This window comes from Belonocnema kinseyi, chromosome 4 (assembly GCF_010883055.1).
Source record: "Belonocnema kinseyi isolate 2016_QV_RU_SX_M_011 chromosome 4, B_treatae_v1, whole genome shotgun sequence".
NCBI lineage: Eukaryota > Metazoa > Arthropoda > Insecta > Hymenoptera > Cynipidae > Belonocnema > Belonocnema kinseyi.
The window spans coordinates 61,684,942-61,699,609 of NC_046660.1; the positions used below are offsets into that span (position 1 = coordinate 61,684,942).

The window sequence follows — 14,668 nt, forward strand, 5'->3', positions numbered from 1 at the left end:
TAATAGGAAAATTGTTCAAATCGCCTAAGTTGGATAGAGTATCATTAGTCAAAGATGTTCCAATATCAGAAAATAAACAGAAATATTTTTTATAAACAAATTATTTGTTAAAAAAAATTGTTCTACTATTTTCCATAATTATACGTTTTTTCAAGTCATATTGCAAGAAATTTGAATGCAAACAATATTATATTTAAAAAATGTTTTCTTAAGATTATAATTGCTCACATTATAAACAAATTTAATGAACAAATGCATTGATTAGTTATTTGTCGACAGGAAACGTAGTTTTTTTCTATTTTAACTTTTTTAATATGGAAGTTCATGATAACTTCAGCAAAATTCATAATTTTTTGATCAATTTTATAATTATTTTAAACAAATTTAATTTTAAAAATACATTAATCAGGCATTTGTCGACAGAAAAATAAGGTTTTTTTCTATTTCAGCATATAAAATGAGATCTTCATAATAAATTCAGCAAAATTCATGATGAGTTGATAAATTTTAAGATTTTTTAAACAAATTTAACAAACAAATGCATTATTCGGACATCTGTAGACAGAAAAATTCGTTTATTTCGATGTCAGTTTTCCTAATTGAGAACTTCATGATGATTTCAGAAAAATTCATAAATCTTTGACAAATACCCGAATAACGCATATGTTTATTGAATTTGTTTAAAATATCATTGAATTTATCAGCAAAGTATAATTGGTAATTATGAATTTTGCTGAAATCATTATAAAGTTTTCAATTAACAAGACTGACATCGAAAACAAAAGAATTTTTTCGTCGACAGATGCCTCAATAATGCATTTTTTTAAGAAATCATAAAATTGACCCAAAAATTATGAATTTTGCTGAAGTTATCATGAAGTTCTCAATTTAAAAAGTTGAAATAGAAAAAACTAAATTTTTTCTCGAAAAACGCCTGATTATTACATTTGTTTATTAAATTTGTTTTAAAGAATTATAAAATTGATTAAAAAATTGTGAATTTTGCTAAAGTTATCATGAACTTTCTAATTAAAAAAGTTGACATAGAAAAAAAAAAACAAATTTAATTTTTCTTTCTCCAAATGCCTAATTATTGCATTTGTTTATTCAATTTTGTTTAACAAACTCATAAATTTAGTCAAAAAATGATGAATTTCGCTGAAGTTATCATGAAGTTCCTAATTAAAAAAGTTGACACAGAAAAAAACACGAATTTTTCTGTCGACAAATGCCGGATTGTTGCCTTTGTTCATTAAATATTTTTTATTATAAAATTGATCAAAAAATTATGAATATTGCTGAAGTAATCATGAACTTCCTAGTTAAAAATGTTTTCATAGAAAAAAACGATTTTTTCTGTTGATAAATGCCGGAATAATGCATTTGTTTATTAACTTTGTTTCAAAAAATCATAAAATTGATTTAAAAATTATGAATTTTGCTAAAATTATCATTAACTTCTCAATTAAAAAAGTTTGCAAAGAAAAAAAAATGAATTCTTCTCTCGAGAAATGTCCGAATAATGCATTTGTTCATTAACATTGTTTAAAGAAATCATAACATTGATTCACAAATTCTAAATTTCGCTTAAATTATTATAAAGTTCCTAATTTTAAAAAAAGGACATCGAAAAAAACTAATTTTTCTTTTGAAAAATGCTTGATTATTACATTTGCTTATTAAATTCGTTTTAAAAAATCATAAAATTGATTTAAAAAATTATTAATTTCGCTGAAGTTATCATGAAGTTCATAATTAAAAAAGTTGACATAGAAAAAAACTAATTTAACTTTTCTCTCGACAAATGCCTGAATAATGCATTTGTTTATTAAATTTGTTTTAAAGAATCATACAATTGATCAAAAAATTATGAATTTTGCTGAAGTTATCATGAACTTCTTAATTGAAAAAGTTTACTTAGAAAAAGACGATTTTTTCTGTCGAAAAATGCTTAATTAATGAATTTTTCTATTAAACTTGTGTAAAAAAATCATAAACTTGACCAAAAAATTATGAACTTTGCTGAAGTTATTATGAACTTCCTAATTTAAAAAGTGGACATAAAAAACAAATTTCTCTGTAGATAAATGCCTGATTAATGCATTTGTTTATTAAATTTGTTTGAAAAATCATGAAATTGACCAAAAAATTATGAACTTTGCTCAAGTCATCCTGAACTTCCTAATTAAAAAAGTTGACATAGAAAAAAAACGAATTTTCCTCTAGATAGATGCCTAATTCATGCATTTGTTCATTAAATTTGTTTTAATAAATCATAAGAATAATCAGGAAATTACAAATTTTACTAAATTTCTCATAAAGTAACAAATTAAAAAAATTTACAGAGAAAAAAACGAATATTTCTATCGAAAAATGCCTGATCACTGAATTTGTTCATTAAATATGTTTATAATATAAGCAATTGTATTCTTAAGAGAACAATTTTATGATATAATACTGTTTCCATTCAAATTTATTGCAATTGAAGAAACGTATAATTATGGAAAATTGTAGAAAACATTTTTTCAACAAATAATTTAATTACAAACATTTTTTTGTTTATTGTATAATATTAGAACATCTTCGGAAAATGTTATTTTATTCATCTAAAGTGATTTCAACAATTTTCTTGTCATTGTCGAGCACCGGGAAGGTCAAATAGAAAAAATGGCCATTTTTTGTCATATTTGTTTATTTATAAAAAAATTGAAAACTCTCTTAGAAATTACATAATGGTTGAAAATGTGGAAATAAAACAAATAGCTTGCAGCAATTGTACAAAAATTGAATTTAAAGTCAAGGAATTTTATTCTTGGGGGAAAAGTCAGGGATATAGAAAACAAATGTGGCAAGTTAAAGAATTTCTATAACTTTAAATAACTGTCAAAAAGAAGAAATTTGAAATTTTTTAATTTTAATAAAAATTTATTTTATTTCGTTATTTATAAAAGATTCTTGCTTAAAAATGTTACAAATGTAAGATCCTGGTATTTTATTAGTATTATTAATGGCCAGGGGAAATGAAAAATTAATCAAGAAAACAATACAGAATTTTCAAAATAACGTTTTTCGTCATTTATTTTTCTTCTAGAGATATTTAGTTATTAATTTTATTAATTTTTTGAAGCTTAAACAATTTTGCTAAAAGTTAATTATTTATGGTAAAAATTTAAAAATATTGTTGAAAACTCAACTGTTTCGAGGGAAATTTACCTATTTTTTTTTAATTTATATTTTGTTCAAAGGACAACTAGAATCTTTCTTGGATAAAAATCTATTTTTTTAAATTTGTCTTTTTAATTTAAAAGTTCATCTGTTTCCAAATAAAAAAAAAGGTTTTAGTTGACTTTTCAACAAACTGTAAATTTGGAAACAAATCAATTTTCTTCGAAATATTTTTAATTTTTAAAAAAGTTACATTTTTAAACAAAAAGTGATTCTTTTGGGTTGAAAATACCACTGCTTGGTTGGAAATTCAATTATTTCGTAAAAAGCTAAAAAGTTGATGTTGAAAAGTCAACCAAAAATGCAACTGTTTTGTTGAAAATTAATCTTTTTTACTTGAGGATTCTCCTGTTTCGTTTAAACATTTTATTTGCATCACTTTGTTAAAAAATCATTTTTGTGTTAAAGATTCATATTTTTAGTTGAATCTTCATTTCTTTGGTTGAAAGTTTATCTATTTTGTTGAAAATTGATCTTTTTTAATTAAAATGCAATTGCTTGAGTAAAAGTTGAACTACTGTATTGAAGTTTTTTTTTATGAATTTGATCTCTGCTTACAAATTTAACTATTTTCTTGGCATTTCTTTTGCGAAAAATTCATATTGTCTGGTTGAAAATTCATTTTCTGTACAGAAAATTCGTCTTTTGACTTGAAGATTCAACAATTTATGAGAAGGATTTTTTTCTTTCATGACTGAAAAATCTTTACTTATTCAAAATTCGTCTTTTTGCTTTTATAATTCATGTTCTCAATGAAATTTCATCTTTTTTGGTTGAAGTATCAATTATTACACGTTTTTAAAAGAGAACTTATCTTTTTAAGTTAAAAATCCAATTATGTTATTAAAAATGTAAGTAATTTGTTAAAAAATCATGTTTTCTAGTAGAAAAGTAATTTTTGTTTGTAATAATTAAATCAATATTAGTGAATGTTTCAAATTTAAATCTGTAATATTCTTTCATTCAGTTTATAAAAAAATATTTTTTCTATGATTTTAAAAATAAGAATATTATAACTGATGTCAATAAAAAAACCAATATTTGTTATGAAAAATGTTAAAATTCACAACAACAAAACATGAATTTTACCCATGTTTTTGCAATTTAATTTTTTCTGACCGTCACTTCTTACCAACTTTTTAATACTCAAAGCAAGGAAAATAGAATGATTTTTAACGAACATTTTTTTTTTTTTAACAATGAAAATTCCTTGCAAAAAAAATTCGAAGATGCCATTTTGTGGGAATTCATCCAATTTATGCAAAAATACACTACTTCAGATATGCATTTTTAGTGGAAATCTGAGTAGAAAACAAATTTCGATATGATTTATAAAAAATAGAAACTATTTGTTAATTATTTAAAGAAATTTTATAAACAAATGCATAAATTCGTCATTTTCATATAGATTTTTTTCGTTTTTTTTTTTAAACAGAAAGGACAATAAATATCTTGCTTATAATTTTTCAGCGAATCTTTGATTTCAGACAATTAGTGTTATTTGTTTAAACAAAATTAATTAACATATGCATAATATTGTAATTTTTCAGTAAATGGAATTTTGTAATCAACTTCATATATGTTAAAAATCCCTCTTGATATAAAACTTGGTTTAAAAAATTATTGATAAGTGTTTAAACAAATTAAATAAACAAATGCATTGTATTGCCATTTTTCAACATACGGATTTCGCTTTTTCAGATAAATAAATTCCTAACGCCTTACTAATAGCTCTTTATAGTTATTTTTTATTAATACTGAACAATTAGTAATTGTTGTTAAAAATGTAATAAACAAATGCATAATCTGGCCATGTCTTAGTAGATAAATTTAGTTTCTTTATCGCAATCAATTAAATGTGTATTAATAATAGGCCTTTACTGTGTTATTCTGCTGTTAGACTTTAATAGTTTGTATTAAATATTTTATATAATATTATAATAGTTTGTTAAAAAATTATGAAATATTGTCCAACAGCAGAATATCACAGTAAATGCCCATTATTTATACACATTTAATTTATTGTGCTAAAGAAACTAAATTTATCTACTAAAACATGGCCAGAGTCTGCTTTTGTTTATTACATTTTTAACAACAATGACTAAATGTTTAGTATTGATAAATAATAACAATAGAGAGCTACTTGCAAGACATTAGGAATTTATTTCTCTGAAAAAACGAAATCTATATGTTGAAAAATGGCAAAACAATGAATTTGTTCATTAATTTTGTTTAAACAAATAACACTAATTGTCTGAAATCAAATAATCGCACGAAAAATTATAAGCAAGATATTTATTGTTTTCTCTGTTAAAAAAAAAACAGATCTATATGGAAATGACGTTCTTATGCATTTGTTTATAAAATTTGTTTAAGTAATACACAAATGGTCTCTATTTTTTTATAAGTCATATCGATTTTTTTATCTTAAGATTTCTGCTTAAGAATGCACAATCCGACAATTAAGGCTGACTTAGGAAAACTGTTTTGTAACCAAACATTTTTTAACAATTATTCTACTCGAAATGCATGATATTTTTACACTAAAAACTGTTATTAGTTCCAAAAAGATTCTTCCTAAAAGGGTTGTTTAATTTTTTTCAAATTTTCCAAACTTTTTTTCAAATTTTCCAAACTTTTTTTCAATAGATCCAGTAAGGAAATAACATTTTTTACGTTTGGGGGTGGTTTAACCCCCACAGGAATGTATTTTCCATTATCTAAAAAATATTTTCAAAAGCCACAGCTTTTTTTGCACCAAATGAAAGATATATTGTTTAACAAAAATTCGGGAAGTGTTTTATTTTTGATCATAGAAATCGATTATTAATTTTAACATTTCGTTAGTCTATTATTTTTTCTTTAATAAATTACTGAAGATGGACTATCAAGAAAGCATCTCAAATCTTTAAAAAAATTAACAAAAATTAAAGGTTCCACCGAGATTTGAACTCGGATCGCTGGATTCAGAGTCCAGAGTGCTAACCATTACACCATGGAACCTTGAAATTTCACCTGCTAGACCGGGACTCCGTCAAATTCGGTAGAATTTTATTTGAATACATTGTTATTTCATCTTGAATTATATGAATTCAATTGAATTCTTTTTAAATTCACTATAATATTATTTTAAATCATTTTTAATTAAGAATACTAATAATAATAAATAATTTATAATGTATAATAATTATATGCATGATTTATAAACTTAGGGAATGAGCACACAATTTTATTATTTTATTCAAGTTCTTTGTAGATCAATTCTTTTTTTTCATAACAATTTTATATTTTGAATAAACATTTTTTTCTTTATTGACTGAAAAATCTTTCTTCGTTACAATTTTTTTTATCTGAAAATATGTGGATTTTGTTGAACATTAATTTCGTTAGTTAAAAATATAATATTTCGTTGGACATTCGGTTTTTGTTGTTGTCAAAATTAAGTTTTTTCTATTAGAAAGTTAACTGCTTTCTTCTTGGTTCAAAATTTATGTTCTTATGGAAATTTAACTATTTGGGTGAAAATTCATGCATTTTGTTTCAAAATTCATCTTTTATGGCAGAATATTAATCTTCGTGGTGCAAAATTCATCTTTTTGATTGACAACTTATTTCTTTTGGTTAACAATTAATTATTTTGTTAACATTTCATTTTTTATGCTAAAAAATATAACTATTCCATTTTCGATGGAAAATTTATCTTCTTTAGTTGATAATTCATATATTTTATTAAAAATTCGTCGTTTTTGGTAGCAAATTAATCTTTATGGTTGAAAATTCATCGTTTTGAACGAAAATTTAACTAATTAATTCAAAATTAATTTTTTGTGAAGATTCATCCCTTTAGTTAAAAATCCCTTTATTTTATTAGAAATTGAAATGTATATTGTTAAAAATTCTTTTTTATTTATTCATTATTTTAATTAAATAACCTTTATATTTAGCAAATTCACCTATTTCATTGAAAATTCATTTCTTTAGTTGAAAATTTAATTATTTTGTTGAAAACTCGTTTTTAATTGTTTGAAAGTTAATTTATTAGCTAATAATTTAACCGTTCCAATTTTGGTTGAATTTTTTAATTTTATTTGACTGCTTTGTGTTTAGTTGAAGATTCTAGATTTAGGATGAATTTTTTTTTATTGTCAAGAAAATCCTTCTTAGTGGAAAATTTATTTCTTTTTATTAGAAATTTCATGAATTTCGTTGGATATTAATTTCTTTGGTTAAAAATGTAATATTTTGTTTGAAATTAATTTTTTTTATTTCTTCGGTTAAAAATTAATTATTTGGTTGAAACTTCATTTTAAATAAATTAACCTTTATGGTTTAAAATACATCTTTTTGAACAACAATTTAACTAATTTGTTGAAAAAATTTTTTTAATACTCATCGTTTTTGTTGTTTTGTTAAAAGGTAACTATTTTGTTGAAATTTTGTTTGTTAAAGATTAATTTTCTAATTGAAAATATAGCTATTTCATTTTGGATTGAAAATGAATCTTTTCTGGTAGAAAATTCATGTGTTTTTTGAAAATTTATCTTCTTTGGTAGAAAATTAATATTTTTGATTAAAAATTGATCTTTTTGGTCGAAAATTCAACTATTTGTTTGAAATTTAATCTTTCTTGCTGAAAACATAATTATGTGGTTTAAAATCAATAAATTTACTCAGAAACTTAATGATGCTCAAGAAAATTCATTCTCGTTGAAAATTCATTTATTTGATAAAAAATTTAACTTCTTTTCTCAATTTTTTTTGTTCGAAATTTAATTTTTATCTCAAAATTTAGCTACTTCATGTTTGGTTCAGAATGTATATTCTTTAGTTAACGATTCAACTGTTTGGTGCATTTTATTATAAAAATTTTTTCTTTTTCTCTAGAAAATTAGTTATCTAGTTTGAAAATTCATTTTTCTGTTATTTAAACATTCCTCATTTTAATTATAAATTCATTTATGTCATTAATAATTGAACTATTGTGCTGGAAATTTGAATATTTTGTTAAGAATTCATGTTTTTTAGTAGAAAATAAACCTTTTTTGTTAAAATTTTATGTTTCTGTTTGAATATTAATTCTTTGATTTAAAATTTAACCCCAAAGAAAAATTATAATGGTCAGAAAAAATAAAAACTTTTTCAGGGAAAAGTCAGAAAATTTCGAATTCGGTATTTTGTAGCAACCCTGTTTTTTAAATGACGCATTTTAAATTAAAATGTATCAGGGATGGGGGAAGTTAGAGGTTAAAAGGGATGAGAGATGGAAGAATGTCCTGATTTTCCGATCAAGCCATCTGGTCACCCTAATTTAGAGGTCGCTAGAATGGAAACTAGTAAGTTATTACATTTTTTTAAATTATTTTTTTAACCAAAAACAATATTATATTTTCGATTTACATTTTTCTTCAAAGTAAATCATTATAAAGAAATTTAATTTGCATATATTATTTTATATTATATTTCACATGTAGTTCACATGTTTACATTTAACTCATATATACCATTCGAAAAGACCTTGAGACTGGTGAAGGACTGCCTAATGGTGATTCCTTGATTTCTTCTGAGGTCATTTCTTTAATTCTTTCGCTGAGCATGTTTATTTTCACCCGTTTTTGACTCAAAGCTATCAGTTTGTATATCCCACGAAGAATTGTATTATTTCTCTCAAATATTGCAAAGACGTCACCATTAGACGTTGATAATACGGTTTGTTCTTCGAATGGCATGGGCTCAAGAACCTGCAATTTGCCTCTCACTCGAATTGGTTTATAGCGAGGAAAAGTGTATCTTCGAATTTCGAATCGCCGGTTTGGATTCGTGTTGGGAATAAGTCGAATTGATTTATGTTCTTCCCGATAATATTTAAGCGAGGATAAAGCCTTTCTGGCAGGAGAAAACCTATACCTGACACGAAGAACAGGTTCGACAGGAGGAGACGGCCTGACTGGAGAACGTGAAGAATAAGGTCTAGCAGGAGGAAAAGATCTTTCATGAGAATCATGTCTCTGAGGAGAAACCAACCTTTCCGGAAAATGTCTTTCAGGAGAATCATGTCTTTCAGGAGTAAGAAAATTGCCGGAACGACAAAAAGTCAAAATAGGTTCACCATTAGGAAAACAATCAAATTGTAAACTTAAATCTGCAAAAGAAACAGCGGGTTATATTTTAATTGACCTAGAAAAATTAAGAAAAATAAACAAGGTTATTCAAAAATTCTTGTTGACGTTTTAAAAACACTTGGCTGGAAGCTGTCTTTTTCCCGTATCTCACGTCGTTTAGCTCAATTAAAAAAAATTTCAACCCTCTCAGAAGCTTGGAGTAATAAAAAAAATCTCGTTGTAAATATTGTTATTTACTGAAACCTTACTGTCACTCAAAGAAAAACTTGTTTTGAAACAAAAATTTTATATTTTGTGTTGAAAGACATAAATATATGCTTTAAGAAGGCAAAAATATTTGGCTGCAAGATTATGTGAAGTTAGTCGCATAAGGAAAATTTTTGCTGTAAAAGGATTCCTGTTGAGATAAATGCAAGTCCTCTCAAACTTAAATTTGAAAAGAAATTCCATTTACGCCAAGAAAGATCCTTTTGACACAAAAGGACATTTCTGTGTGTGTGTACTTGCAATTATACATATATTTTACTATTATACTTACCAAAAAACTTTAGCATAAGCACCAAGCATAAGACGAGCGTAGAAGCAATCCTCATCTTTTCTAATTAGAGAAAAACTTCATTAATCTTTTGATTAAAAATGTAACTGTAGAATTTTTTAGTGCTTTATTAAATGATATTATACATACCACCAACATAGACGTTATTTTGCCGATTAGAGGCCTCAAGGTTGTCGTAATCAGGTATTTACATTTCAGTACAGTCTGCGGATAGACTAAGTCCACTTGGAACATATTACTGTTGTTAAGGCAGATTTCGAGACTGTAGTGGAAAATTACAAAAATTATGCTTACTTAAACAATAAAACCATACTGTCATTTCTATGAAATTTCAATCTGATTCTTAATTTTTATACATTTCAATTTTAAATAAGGTTTTGACGTCTTATTTGATATTTCAACGAAATCCCGTCTTAAAGCATATAAAATTTTTGTTAATTAGGTGACAAATAACTAATGGGAAAATAATATAATAAAAAGAATATCATTCAGAATAATGATAAATTGTTAAAAGAATTATGTTTGTTAAATTGCATTAATTATTACCTTCTTAAGTACAGAGTGGGAAAAAAGTTAAAAGTTTAAAAAAAGACAGCAACTGCCTAGTATTACGATAGGAGAAGATAGTCTTAAACAATAATAATTTGTTTGAACATTTAGCTTTCTTCGATTGCAATTCTTCTTACCTCCCTAGGTAAAAATTGGACAAATAGTTTAAAAAAATTTTTAAATACCGATATGATAAAAATAATTAGTTTCAAATAATATTCACAACAGTTGAACTATAGTAGTCTAATATAGCATTTTAATTTTAATCAAAAATCATTTTAATTCAAAATTAGAACATGTTTAGTCTAGTTGTTAGCGTTTTTTTGAAAATTGGTATTCTTGATGAAAAATTCATTTTACATTTGAAGTTCCTAAATTGTTTTAGGAAAACATAATAATCGGCCATGTGTTTGTTTTCTAGTAACAGGTGATCAAACTAAAAAAATTACTAAAAGTTAAATTTAAGATATCGATCCTACTACGAATCAAAAACAATATTATATTCTCGACTTATATTTTTTTAAAGTAAATTATTGTTATGGAGGTATTTAATTTACATGTATTATTTTATATTTTATTTGTCATACAGTTTACATTTTTACATTTAGTTCATACATACTATTCGAAAATTCTTTAACACTGGTGAAGGGCTGCCTAATGGAGATTCCCCAATTTCTTCTGGTGTAATTTTCTGAACTCTTTTGCTAACCATCTTTATTTTTACCCTTTTTGAGGCCAAATTATCGTTGTATATATTCCACGAAGAATTGTATTATTTTTCTCAAGTATTGCAAAAACTTCATCATTGGACGTTGATAATACGGTTTGTTCTCCGAATGGCATGGGCTCAAGAGGACGAAATCTTCCTCTCACTCGAATTGGTTTATCATGAGGAAAAGTGTACCTTCGAATTTCGTATTGCCGATTCGGATTCGCATTGGGAATAAGCCGAATCAATCTATGTTCTCCACGAACATGTCAAAGTGCGCGTAAAGGGTTTCTGGCAGAAACAGACCTGTACGTGGCACGAAGAGAAGGCTCGGCAGGGGTAGCCGACCCGAGCGAAGAACCTGAAGAGTTAATTCTGGCAGGAGGAAACCACTTTTCAGGGGAATCATGTCTTCCAGAAGAATCATGTATTTCAAAAAAATTGCGTCTTTCAGTAGAATGAGAAGTTCCAGAACGAGGAACACAGAGAATTGGATAACAATTGGGTAAACATTCAAACTGTGAACTCAAATCTGAAATAAGAAACAGAGGGTTACACTTTCATTGATGTAGAGAAATTAAAGAAATTTGGGTTCTCCAGGATTCTCCGCGCATTTCACATAAATAATTAGTTACGAATTAAAAACAATGTAACACAATATTAGAATGTGTTCACAAAAATTCTCGGGACGTGGTTTCTTTGGAAAGTTTTTCCTAAATCTTTGTTTGCGAAATCTTTTTTATTCGTTGAAATCATTGAATTATTTGAAATCTATAATTAGTAAAAAAATCTTCTAAAATGTTTTTAAACCTTTTCACAACTTCCAAATGTTTTAAAATCTTTGAAAGCTGTTGAACTGTAACCTTTTCGAAATATTTGAAATCCTTTACATCTTTTAAAAGTTTAAAATTCTTTGTGAAATTTTTATGAAATATTTAAAATCTGATAAACACGCCTTTATAAAATGTTCAAAATCCTTTTAAATATTTTAATATCTTTGAAACATTTTGAAATCTTTATTAATGTTTTGTAACATGGTGTATACTCAAAAACCTTGTGGTGAAACTTTTAAAAATTCCGTTATATGGCCATGACTCATTCTAATAGACCTTTTTATTCTAGACGTCGGCAGTGCGCACGTGCCGAAATTTTACGTCATTTCCGTATTTTTCGAACAGTTTTGTGTCGAAATGTATGGAAAATATTGGTAATGAAAACAAAACCAAAAAATTAATTTGTAAATAACAGAGATTTTAAAGGTAGAACATTCTTAAGTCTATTAAAAAAAACGGTGAAAAACGTGCAAAGAGTGCGGCGACTAAGGCCATTATTTGAATCTGTTGGCATTTGTCATCTTCTAAAAAATGCTTAAAAATTCGGTGAAACTCACGGAAGATGATGTTCCAGGTGCAAAATTAGTGCACGAATCAGTAGAAGAGCACAGTATTGAGCAGCTGAAACGATGTCCTAAATATAGAAAACCACCATTAAAAGGAAAAAAACGTGATTTAGTGGAAAGGTTAGTTGAGGTTTTGTATGGCAGGTATAAATACTTTATTTTATACAAGATTTGCAGTTCAGAACTTTGTTTGAGTAAATATTTAATATTCATACAAATATAAAATAACACAATATTATATTTTCTACTTCTATTTTTAAAGTTTAGACAATAAAAAGCCATTTGTTAGTGATTTCCTGGTATGAGAAATGTACTAACCAATTTTCGTTCTTTTATATAAACTGGTTATAAATATATAAATTTAATAGTTTTGCGTTCTCAAGTGAGAAATGTTAGCAAAGAAAGAAAATAAATATTAGTACCTGCCAAACACAACCTCAACTAACCTTTCTACTGAATCATTTTTTTTTTCCTTTTAAAGATAGTTTACTATATTTTATCCATCGTTTAAGCTATTTAACACTGCGCTCTTCCACCGATTTGTGCACTAATTTTGCTCCTGAAACATCATCTTCCGTGATTTTTTCCGGATTTTTAAACATTTTTTTGAAGACGACAGATGTCAACAAATGTAAATAATGGGCTTGCTCGCCACACTTTTCGCACTTTTTTCGCAATTTTTTTCTGAATATACTTAAAAATTTGTTGTCTTTAAACTCTGATTTATTTACACATTTATTTTTTGTTGTTATTTTTATTTAAAATATTTTCCATGCATTTCGACACGAAACTGTTCGAAAAATATGGAAAGGACGTAAAATCCTGGCACGTGAGCGCTGTCGACGTCTAGAATAAAAAGGTCTATTCTGAAGCTGAATTAATATTGAAGATTTCAGCTAATAATTTTGATAATTTCTAAGTCAAATATCACAAAAAATGTGCTACTTTAACATTCTATAGTAGCGGAGACAAAATTTTCAAGGTCGCTGAACACCCAGCTTATAAGAATAATTCGCCGCTTTTTACATTTCATCATTTGAATCTCAGAATCATTGTTGCAATTTTTATAATCATACGGATTACAATTGTCGTTGCAGTTAGTCAAAAGCGTTGGATTCCCATATTTTATTCAATAAGTTAAACAGATTTTATCACCAATTAATTACGTACAACCTGCAGATATTGACTTTATTGGATTAATTAAGATCGATGTATTTAGGAACAATTTTAATATTGTGTTACATTTTTTTTTTAATTCATAAATAATTATTTATTTGAAATGCGTGGTGAATCCTGGGGAACATAACCTTTTTTCGGAATTTGGTTATACCGAAGATATTATAAACGTAGATGCGGTACGGGGCGTCGGAGTGGGGAATTATATATATAGGATATCACATTTTCTGTCCTATCGAGGTGCTGCCCTCATCGTACTACGAAGTCGAATTCTTGTTTTCTCATTCTTCGTAAAATATGACGGTAAAGCAGTAAAAAAATTTTTTTAGGTTAGAAAAGTTTGACATGTATGTATCGCTGAATTTTTTCAGATCTGAAGCTTGATCCAGGTTTTCGGTACAGTCTTTTTTTAATTATAAAAAAAATGTTCTCGAAAAATCATATTTTGAATTTAAAAAAAAGTATTATAGAAAGACATTTCAAGATAAACAACTGCTGAAAGCATTTTTCTTTGACAATTTTTTTTTTTTTAATTGAAATAATCAAATATTTATACCAAAGAAACAACTTTTTTAATGTTTGAAGTATTTAAACATTTTTGTTTAAATTTAAAATAAAAATTAAACCAAAATATATTTCTGGATAAGGTATTTTGGTTGAAAATGTATATAGTATTTTTTTAAATCACAAAAGTTCTTCTGAAAAATCGAAATGTTAATTAAAAAACACGTGTTTTTATATATTAATTTGTCGGTAATACTTTTTGTATAATTTTAATTTTTAATTCAAACAATAATTTTTAACACTTTAAATATTAAACAAAAATTTTTTTGGATAACAATATTTTATTATCGTAGTTTTAATAAATAATTAATACTGATTAAGAAACCATTTTATTTGGGGAGTCTTATTATTTGGGAATTTTTAAATTCGTT

The 14,668-nt window shown here is 25.8% G+C and overlaps 1 protein-coding gene and 1 non-coding gene across 2 annotated transcripts in view; one reads left to right on the forward strand and one right to left on the reverse strand.

The window, feature by feature from the left end:
* The window catches only part of LOC117171634, a 190,614-nt gene that overhangs the window by 142,149 nt on the left and 33,797 nt on the right, over positions 1–14,668 (forward strand). The window lies entirely within an intron of this gene.
* On the reverse strand, positions 6,157–6,228 carry Trnaq-cug. Its single transcript has one exon. It is a non-coding gene; the product is annotated as a tRNA-Gln (tRNA).